This window comes from Oryza sativa, chromosome 5 (genome assembly GCF_034140825.1).
Source record: "Oryza sativa Japonica Group chromosome 5, ASM3414082v1".
NCBI lineage: Eukaryota > Viridiplantae > Streptophyta > Magnoliopsida > Poales > Poaceae > Oryza > Oryza sativa.
In genome coordinates this window covers 26,009,984-26,021,373 of record NC_089039.1, presented here as the reverse complement: position 1 = coordinate 26,021,373, position 11,390 = coordinate 26,009,984, and the positions used below count along the sequence as shown (strand labels likewise).

General features: G+C 47.3%; 1 long non-coding RNA gene across 1 annotated transcript; it reads right to left on the bottom strand.

The window, feature by feature from the left end:
• Positions 1-9,472: 9,472 nt before the first annotated feature.
• LOC136356761 (uncharacterized) lies at positions 9,473-10,945 on the bottom strand. Its single transcript, XR_010741706.1, has 3 exons — positions 10,460-10,945; positions 10,267-10,332; positions 9,473-9,594 (listed from the first exon to the last, which is right to left on the bottom strand). It is a non-coding gene; the product is annotated as an uncharacterized lncRNA (long non-coding RNA).
• Positions 10,946-11,390: the final 445 nt, after the last annotated feature.

Here is an 11,390-nt window from a genome sequence, read left to right as displayed (position 1 = left end):
GGCCGACCATGTCAATCCCCCAGACCGCAAATGGCCAGGACAACGGGATGGTTTGCAACTCTTGGGCTGGCAAATGAATTTGTCTGGCAAAAAATTGACAACCTTCGCATGTCCGCACAATCTTGTCAGCGTCGGACACCGCTGTAGGCCAGAAAAAACCTTGCCGGTAAGCTTTGCCGACAATGGTCCGTGCAGCGGCATGGTTACCACAAATACCAAAATGTATATCCTTCAACAACTATATCCCTTCTTCCAAAGACACACAGCGCTGCAGTATTCCTGACAGACTTTTCTTGTACAGCTCAGTCTCATGAATAATATAAAGTCTGCTGCGCCTGGAAATCCGCTCAGCTTCATTTTTGTCTTGAGGTAGTTCTTGTTTGCTCAAAAATTTTATAAACGGTTCTCTCCAGTCGGCTTCGATCATGCTTATGCCTTGAATATCCATGGCTTCGACTGTCTCTTTTCTGGGCACGGTCGGTTCGTAAAGGTGTTCGACAAACACATCTGAAGGAGCTGCTTCCCGTTTTGAACCAAAATTAGCCAGTCTGTCGGCTGCCTCATTGTTATGTCGAAGGACATGGGTGAGCTCGAGTCCATCGAATTTATTTTCCAACTTGCGTACCTCTTGTCGATAAGCGGTCATATTATCATCTAGACATGTCACGCCCGAAAATTCACAAGTAATTTCCGAACTTATTTGTGCATAAAATCCTCGTCCAGGAATCAGCCGAGGTACACAAACTGACAATTTAATATACAGATTCATCAAATTAACTAAAACGATAAATACTTACTTAAGAGGCACTTAGTCCTCACCAAGAAGAAAATTGCAGCGGAAAATAAAATCTAGCGAAGCTCCGGCTCCACTCCCACAGGCAGCTCAACTGGGGTATAAGCCAAACGTCTTCTCCTTCGCAACTTGTCTTCAACTGAGGTTGATTGATTATTGCAAGGTGAGCATATGACATACTCAGCAAGCCACACAGCAAATATGCAAGTGCACAAGGATATCAAAGGAATGGCATAATATTGGCTCATTTGCAAAAGCAGCATTTAGCAAAATATTTAAGAGAAGTAAAACAGTGGAGTAATTAATCAGAAATTTTAATCAACACTGAACAGCACACCCATGCTGCACAGGCCCAACCATCCTGAACAACCATACCCGGCTGAACAGATCTAACTCCAAACCAGGAGCTAAGCAAATTATTATCAGGTATAACATCCATAATTATTGTGAGAGGTGTGAGACTAATCACGAAAAACATTGCTCAACTCGCCCATAACCGCGGGCACGGCTATTCGAATAGTTTTACTCTGGCCAGAGGTGTACCACTGTACCCACAAGACACAGCCTCAACATCATGTCTACCATGCGTCGCGATACTGGAAAGTACCCGAATAGAGGCTGTGACAATACCCTCTGCATAACACAACTCACCACAGTGCACCATTCCTGGATCATAATCACCCCCTTATAAAACAAGGCATGGACTCCCCAGCGACCCCCGTGGGCTTATTTCCGCCACTTCTCAGTCTGGTGCTCCGCAATGAACCATGCTATACAAAAGGTAAAGCCGTTGCCCACGCTGGCTTGTGGTTGGCACGGTTAATGTTTCACAACAGTAGCTCGCGAACCGGTCCTTAATTGCCATGAGCACGACTCTCAAAACCATGTGCTCACAACCCACCATTATCAAGTTTTAGTTGGCAAGTAATTAATTAACCAATCACGATTGACCATCGTGAGCTACCATTAAACCATCATTAAATAATAATGAATCATAAGTTATCCCAATAGTGTGCTAATGTTTCTAAGCATGGCTAAGCAATCATATCTAATATCTAGTTGAACCAATATATATAAAGCTCAACTAGTCCAATTATAATCACCCAAGGTATCAAGGAATAAAGTAATCGAGAACAAAAGGGCCATAACAAAGAATAGGTTAATTCCACCCAATGACATTCGAAAATAAATGCACAGTTGAAATAAATAGAGAATTTAAATATAGGATCAACATGCTCAAAGGATTGTGTTTAGGATCTGTGTGACTTGCCTTGCAATAATCGGTCTTCAATTAATCTTCTTGAACACTCCCGACGCACTCGCGAACCTTCGCAACGACGGAAACGACAAGCTATCACGCAAAACGAGGAAAAAGACTAATAAAAACCAAATAAACAATACATAAAAAGTAAACAAACATGTAGATCATATTTTTAGATGAATTATGAGACTTGAACGGCCTCATTCTGACTTCAAATGAATTTATTAAGAATTTTACAAGATTAAATCTAATTAAAGCCCATTTAAAAAGAATTAAATAAATTTAATTCAATTTATGGACAATTTTAATATGTAGATCTTTATTTTAAACAACTTTTGCAACTTGAACCACATTAAACTGAGTTAAGATGAATTAGTTATGAATTTTTAAAGATTAAATCGGATTAAAACCTTTATATGGATTTTAATTGAATTATGACGCAATAATGAATTATTTTTGAAAAGGAAAAGAAGGATTATTGCGTCAGCGGCTAGGGTTTCGGTGGACCGGGCGCACGGGCGACGGTTCACGGGAACGGACGGCCGAGATCAACCCTATCCAAAACGGACGGCTGAGATCGATCGGTCCACGACCGGCTCACGGGAAAAGGGACGATGACGCCAGCGATGACGTCACCGACAGCGGCGGCGGCTCGGCGGAGCGGACAGCTCGGGCGGCGCACGCTCGCCGGCGAACGGCGGCACTTCGGCACAAACGGAGGGCACCAGCACGTAGAGGACGACGCGGCGAACTCACCGGTGACCAAAACGGCGGCGGAAGACCAACGGACGGCGGCGGCGACGAGGAGGAAGCGGCGAAGCTCTTCGGGTCGACGACGGCGACGGCGCTCCGACGGTCTTCGGCGGCGGCGAAGCGGTGGACGGGGACGGCGATGACTTGGCGAACCCGATGGTGGCGACGGCGACCGACGACGGCGACTGCAACGGCGGCGCGGCGCGGCTGAACCGACGGCAACGACGGCGGCGACTAGGGCTACGCGGAGGCGGCGCTAGACGCGACGGCAGGCTAAGGCAAAGGAGGCGACGGGTAGAGGGGAGCTCGGGGGTCCTTATATAGGTGCAAGGAGGCGGCGGCAAAGGCCCACGGCGGCCGGCGACGAGAAGGAAAGCTCGCGGCTTGAAGGAAAGAGGCCGATCCGAATCGAACTCTATTCCACGAACTTCCAAAACGATTTAGCCGATGTTTCCAAAGGAGAAAAGGTAGAGGAGATCCCGGAGATTGTTTCCCCTCAATCAATTCGGCCGGAGAAGGAAAGGAGCGGCCGGATTTGGAAGGAAACGGCGACGGCGGCGCGCTAGGGTTTCGGGCGGCAGCGGCGGCTCGAGGAAGACGAACCTGACAGGTGGGGCCCACCTGTCAGCGGCTGAGAGAGAGGAGAGCGGCGGCTCGGCGGACTGGGCCGGCTGGGCCGAGGGAAAGAGAGAGAAGGGTTTTGGGCCGGCTTTCGGCCCAAAGCCAAAAGAAGACTTTTTAAAACCTTTTTCAATTAAATTATTTCTTAAATGCAATTCCATTTATTAAAAATACTTCCTTAGCTCAAATAAATCCCAGAAAAATCTAGGAATTATAGAATTAAGCAAAGTATTTAATGAAATTTTATCTGGCCCCTTTTTATATTGAGATTTAGCAAATTAAAATTAGATCTTCTCTTTTAGGCTTTTAAAATCATTTCTAATTATTCCTTTTAAACAACAATTTATAAGTTAAGGATTTTTAAACAAGAAAAGCTCTTAACAATTATACTTAGATCATTAATGATCAAATAATTACTGAACTGTTCTTTGTATTATTTAAGAATTGAGCTCTGAAAAAAAACCGAGAAAATTTCAGAGAGTTGACTTAACCATGGAGAATTTAACAAAAATTAAATCCATCCATGCTTTAGATTTAAGAAATTTTTATTTCCCACATTTTACTTCACTTGAAAATTAAAGATCATTTAATATAAATTCTATTAATAATTTATTAAATAATTTATAAATCCTGAAACGAAAATCAGGATGTGACAAACTACCCCCCTTACAAAGAATCTCGTCCCGAGATTCGGAACGGCTAGAAAGAAAAGGGCATAGGTAAACTGCAGTCTATCTTATTCCATAACTCCGATAATTATTCTAAGGCTTTAAAGAAAACTACTGCTGCTTTGAAACTGGTGGCTGAGCTGCAACACTTGAAGACACAACTCTTGAAGACGCAACTGGCACTGCATTGGCTCCTGTGACGACAATGTTGTTGACCTGACCTTGCGGCTGCTGATGCTTCGGCTTCGGACACTCTCTTGCAAAGTGGCCTGGCTTGTAACAGTTGAAACATACCTGCTGCTTCCTTCCACTACTGTTATTCTCCTGAGACTGATCCTGCTGAACTGGCACCGGCTGATTAGCTTGCTTGATGTTAACTTCATTGCTTTCATTAGTCTCTGATTTGATCTCACCACCGATATTCAACTGTTGCGATTGTCCTTGGCCAGCGGAAAAAGGTTCACCAATTTGGAGTGGCTTGATACGCTGCCTCTGGCTACTACCTTGTGCCTCCTGGAAAACAGTCATTTTCCTTTTACGGTTATCCATCCTGTTCTTCTTGTCTTCAAGTCGAATTGCTTTGTCAACCAACTCCTGAAAATCCTCATAGTCATGAGAGATCAACATAACTGATAGCTCATCCTTTAAGCCTTCCAAAAACTTCTCCTGCCTTTCCTCGTCAGTACGCACATCTTCTGGAGCATAGCGAGCTAGACGATTGAACTCATGAAGATATTCCGTCACGGTACGATCCTTTTGCTTAAGTGCCCGGAACTCACGCTTCTTCAAAGCAACAACACCTGCAGGTATGTGTGTCTTCTTGAATGCTTCCGTGAACTCCGCCCAAGTGATTGGTTGTCCTTCTGCTCTGTTCATCCGGAAATGATCCCACCATTCTGATGCAGGTCCTTGCAACTGATGTGAAGCGAAAACAACTTTCTCCTGATCCGTACACTGGAGCAATTCCAACTTCTTCTCAATAGCGTGTAGCCAATCACCTGCTTCCACTGGGTTGGTAGTGCTAGAAAAGGTAGGTGGCCTCACACGAAGAAAATCAGCTAGCTTGTTCTGCGGCGGTGGAGCATTGTTGTTCCCTTGGTTGAGCTGGTTCTGCATCTGCTGTATCATCATGTTCATTAACTGAGTCTGTTGAGCCAGAACTTGAGCAAGAGTTGGGTTCCCTTCATTGTTATTGTTTCCACTTCGACTGGCGCGAGTGTTCACCATCTATTGCAGATTAGAGAAGATAGGAGGAGAGGGGTTACACTAAAGACAAGACCTTAACCATGTTACCACTGATCTGGTGTGTGTAGACCATTATATTGTTCAAGTTGATTAAGCAAGCAACCTAGTATAGTTACACACTCATCAATGAACTACTCCAATGATGGAAATGCAACCATACCTACACACAAGCAAACAACAAACGTTCTACCCTACTAACTATTCTTCAAAGACACTTTGGCGGCATAGGTTCTAAGGTAGGATCCAAACTTCATTCCATCTTGACCACTTGGCACTTCAGATCGACCATCACCTTCTTATTCATCGATCCACTTGACTGACCTCCATAAGTAGACCTCACTGGCGTCTTCAAGTTTCAACAACTAGTTTCAGAACCACTTAAGTTGAAAGCAGGAGGGGAGAGGATGATAAAATGATTTATACAGAATTCTAGAGAAGGAAGAAAGGAAAATTTTCACAAATCATGTTTTCAGAAAATTTGTCCTTAAGGTTTGACCATTTGGCTTATCCTACAGTCGAGATGGCTCTGATACCAACTTGTCACGCCCGAAAATTCACAAGTAATTTCCGAACTTATTTGTGCATAAAATCCTCGTCCAGGAATCAGCCGAGGTACACAAACTGACAATTTAATATACAGATTCATCAAATTAACTAAAACGATAAATACTTACTTAAGAGGCACTTAGTCCTCACCAAGAAGAAAATTGCAGCGGAAAATAAAATCTAGCGAAGCTCCGGCTCCACTCCCACAGGCAGCTCAACTGGGGTATAAGCCAAACGTCTTCTCCTTCGCAACTTGTCTTCAACTGAGGTTGATTGATTATTGCAAGGTGAGCATATGACATACTCAGCAAGCCACACAGCAAATATGCAAGTGCACAAGGATACCAAAGGAATGGCATAATATTGGCTCATTTGCAAAAGCAGCATTTAGCAAAATATTTAAGAGAAGTAAAACAGTGGAGTAATTAATCAGAAATTTTAATCAACACTGAACAGCACACCCATGCTGCACAGGCCCAACCATCCTGAACAACCATACCCGGCTGAACAGATCTAACTCCAAACCAGGAGCTAAGCAAATTATTATCAGGTATAACATCCATAATTATTGTGAGAGGTGTGAGACTAATCACGAAAAACATTGCTCAACTCGCCCATAACCGCGGGCACGGCTATTCGAATAGTTTTACTCTGGCCAGAGGTGTACCACTGTACCCACAAGACACAGCCTCAACATCATGTCTACCATGCGTCGCGATACTGGAAAGTACCCGAATAGAGGCTGTGACAATACCCTCTGCATAACACAACTCACCACAGTGCACCATTCCTGGATCATAATCACCCCCTTATAAAACAAGGCATGGACTCCCCAGCGACCCCCGTGGGCTTATTTCCGCCACTTCTCAGTCTGGTGCTCCGCAATGAACCATGCTATACAAAAGGTAAAGCCGTTGCCCACGCTGGCTTGTGGTTGGCACGGTTAATGTTTCACAACAGTAGCTCGCGAACCGGTCCTTAATTGCCATGAGCACGACTCTCAAAACCATGTGCTCACAACCCACCATTATCAAGTTTTAGTTGGCAAGTAATTAATTAACCAATCACGATTGACCATCGTGAGCTACCATTAAACCATCATTAAATAATAATGAATCATAAGTTATCCCAATAGTGTGCTAATGTTTCTAAGCATGGCTAAGCAATCATATCTAATATCTAGTTGAACCAATATATATAAAGCTCAACTAGTCCAATTATAATCACCCAAGGTATCAAGGAATAAAGTAATCGAGAACAAAAGGGCCATAACAAAGAATAGGTTAATTCCACCCAATGACATTCGAAAATAAATGCACAGTTGAAATAAATAGAGAATTTAAATATAGGATCAACATGCTCAAAGGATTGTGTTTAGGATCTGTGTGACTTGCCTTGCAATAATCGGTCTTCAATTAATCTTCTTGAACACTCCCGACGCACTCGCGAACCTTCGCAACGACGGAAACGACAAGCTATCACGCAAAACGAGGAAAAAGACTAATAAAAACCAAATAAACAATACATAAAAAGTAAACAAACATGTAGATCATATTTTTAGATGAATTATGAGACTTGAACGGCCTCATTCTGACTTCAAATGAATTTATTAAGAATTTTACAAGATTAAATCTAATTAAAGCCCATTTAAAAAGAATTAAATAAATTTAATTCAATTTATGGACAATTTTAATATGTAGATCTTTATTTTAAACAACTTTTGCAACTTGAACCACATTAAACTGAGTTAAGATGAATTAGTTATGAATTTTTAAAGATTAAATCGGATTAAAACCTTTATATGGATTTTAATTGAATTATGACGCAATAATGAATTATTTTTGAAAAGGAAAAGAAGGATTATTGCGTCAGCGGCTAGGGTTTCGGTGGACCGGGCGCACGGGCGACGGTTCACGGGAACGGACGGCCGAGATCAACCCTATCCAAAACGGACGGCTGAGATCGATCGGTCCACGACCGGCTCACGGGAAAAGGGACGATGACGCCAGCGATGACGTCACCGACAGCGGCGGCGGCTCGGCGGAGCGGACAGCTCGGGCGGCGCACGCTCGCCGGCGAACGGCGGCACTTCGGCACAAACGGAGGGCACCAGCACGTAGAGGACGACGCGGCGAACTCACCGGTGACCAAAACGGCGGCGGAAGACCAACGGACGGCGGCGGCGACGAGGAGGAAGCGGCGAAGCTCTTCGGGTCGACGACGGCGACGGCGCTCCGACGGTCTTCGGCGGCGGCGAAGCGGTGGACGGGGACAGCGATGACTTGGCGAACCCGATGGTGGCGACGTGTCACGCCCAGAAATTCTCGAACCAGAATTTCTAAGCTGAATGTGCATTGAATCCCTGTCCAGGACCAGCCAGGGTACACAAACGACAATTGTTGACATACAGATCCACGTCTTACAAAAATAGAAAAGATTACAAATGCAGCGGAAAAGATAAAAGCGAGCTAAACCGGGAAGCTTGACTTCAGCAGCGGGCGACTCCACTCCACAGACAATCCTTGACGGCAGCGACGAAACCAAATTTGACAAAACAGCTCCAACTAGGAAAATCTTCAGCTCTGGTGTGGGGGAAAAGAGAGCAAGACTGAGTACTACCCACTGTACTCAGCAAGTCATACCGGTAGAGGAGGTATGATGCAGGATATAACCAAAGGAGGCTAGAGGTTCTTTTGCATAAAGCTAGCATTTAAAAGCAGTAGTTGAAAGCAGTAAAACAGTTGTAGTAATTAATCAATATTAACCAAACACTGTCCAACGCTACACCACGTTGCAACAGGCCCAACCAACCACCTGAACTACACCAGTTCATTAAGCTAAACTAGGGGTGAGACTAATCACGGTGAATCTGGTTGATCGCCCATAACCGCGGGCACGGCTATTCGAATAGTTTTACTCTGGCCAGAGGTGTACAACTGTACCCACAAGACACGATTCCACACATGTCGCCATGCCCCGAAGTATCACCATGATACTGCAAAGGGGGAAATCGTGACAAGACCCTCCACATAACCCTCCCCTAACCATCCACACCACGCTAAGGTTTCACCCCCACCCCTCAAAAGGCAGTGGGCGGTCCCCTCTTGCGCCGCGGTGAATCCGGCAGCTGGACAACCGGACACCCCGGCCGACCCAACTCCATCACGCTCACCCTCGCCACCGGTGCCTAGGAAAGGGTCGAGCTATACTTCAGATCAAGCAGTTACCCACTCCCGCTTGTGGTAAGCACGGTAAGTCTCCCAGGGTTTCCCGTGAACCGGTCCTTAACTGCCATGGGTGCGACCAGCAAAACCATGCACCCACAACCCACCATTCAATGTATTTTAATTAACTAATACCATTGCGGTGGCACCAATCCAAAGCTATGCTCATAGTCAAAGTCTATGTAATAAGGTGATCCCCATTTGTGTGCTAGTTGAACTAAGCATGGCTAAGCATTTCCTAAACCAACATCTAGTCATTTTGATACCCAGGTTATCAATGGCATATGGTAAACAATAAATGGCTGAGTAATAGGACCCATTCCACATGATATTGTAAACGAATGCAACATTTAATAGAAATGCGGGATATTTGTAAATTGGGTACAATATGATCAAACGTATTGCATGACTTGCCTTGCTCTCGCACTGACGAGACCTCAGCAACGTCTTCGAGAAACCGTGGATCGACGAAACGGCCGAAACCTACGCGACAAACAAAGCACACAAGCAAAACAGGCTATAAGACTACTGAAACAGAGAACAAAACCATTTTTAATGGATTCTACACATTTTTCTTGATTTACTGAGACTTGAATGGGATTAAACGGAGCTCGGATGAATTAGATATGAATTTTAGAAGATTCACTGTGTTTATTACTATAAAAGAAATCCTTAAATAATTTATTGCGCAATATTAACCAGGGCTGACGTCAGCACGGAGGGGTGCGGCGCCGACAGGCGGGGCCCACCGGTCAGCGACCGGGAGAGAGAGAAAGGGGGTGGCGGCGCGCGGGCCCACTGGTCAGCGGCACGGGGGAAAGGAGGGGCGGCGGCGCCACGTGGCGGCCGAACCGACGGCCCCGATCTACCCAAGGGTAGATCGCCCCGATCTACCCAAGGGTAGATCGGACGGCGGCGGGACCTCGCGGCCGGGGCGCGCGGGCGCGGCGCGAGACGGCGGCGACCATGGCGCCGGCGGCGCGGCGCCCACACGGCGGCGGCGCGCATGCGGCAGCGGCGCAAGGCGGCGACCGAAGGCGACCGACCGGCGGCGGGGAGCGGCGGCTAGAGGAGGAGCGGCGGCTACGCGGCTAAGCGGCGCGCACGCGGCTACACGGTACGGGGAAAAGGAGAAAGGGGAGGGGGAAGCCTCACCGACAACGGTCGACGACGGCGGCCGACGGAGGACGACGACGACGGCGGGACGAGCTCCGGAACCTCCTAACGAACAAAAGGAGAGGGATTAGAGAGAGAGGAAAGAGCGTGGGAGGGCGAGAGCGCCGGCCGAAGGCGGCGGCCATGGCGCCGCTTGCCGGCACACGACGGGGATGGGTCTCCGGCGGCGAACCTCGACGGGGAAGGGGCGGCCGAGGTAGATCTCGACCCCGCGAAGCTAACGGCGGCGACGGCGCGAGACGGCGACGAGCCTAGCGGCGGCTAGCGGCGGTCGGAGTAGCAAAAGCGGCGGCGGCGGGTGGTTGCACGGCGCGGAGGCGATGGGGAGCTCGGGAGAGATCGGCGAAATGGGGAAAAAGCGAGAGAGGAGGACGGCGATGCTTAAAAAGGGGGAGAGGGAGCCGGACGTGGCCGGGAGCGGCGGGATTCGACGGCCGACGTGGGGGAGTGGGGAGGAGAGAGAGGCGGGATTCGGTTTTCGAATCCCGGCCATCTCGGGCGCGGGCGCGAACGGGAGGGAGAGGGGAAAGGGCGCGGGAGACGCGGCGCACGCGCGGGCGTGGCCGACGTGGCCCGGGAGAGACGGAGGCGTGGGCGCGGCGGCGGTTTCGGCGCGGCGGCGCGCCGGGATCGGCGGGAGGTGGGGGAAGGACCCGACAGGTGGGCCCCACCTGTCGGCGACCCCGAGAGAGGAGGCGGGCGGCGGCTGCCAGGCTGGGCCCTCGGCCTGCGGCCGGCCCAGCAAGGAGGAGGGGGAGGAAGGAGGGGAATGGGCCGGCGGCCCATCCGAAAAGAAAAAAGGAGGGAAAAAGGGAGGGAAAAGAAAAAGAAAAAGGAAAAGGATTTTCCCTGGAATTAAAAATTGCACTTTGGTGATTTTTAATTGGTTAAAATTATTTCCAAGGCTCTGAAAATTCCACTAAAAATCCTGTTAATATATTGTGACATGTAGAATCCAAGAAAAATTCCACATGCCGATTCCGATTATTATTTGCATTTATTAATTAGGGAATTAGCTCTAGGTTAATTAAGATAATTTCTTCGGACGATTTATTTAGCCAAATTTTTAAAGCAAGCAAAAAGGGGAAAACTTCAGGGCGTGA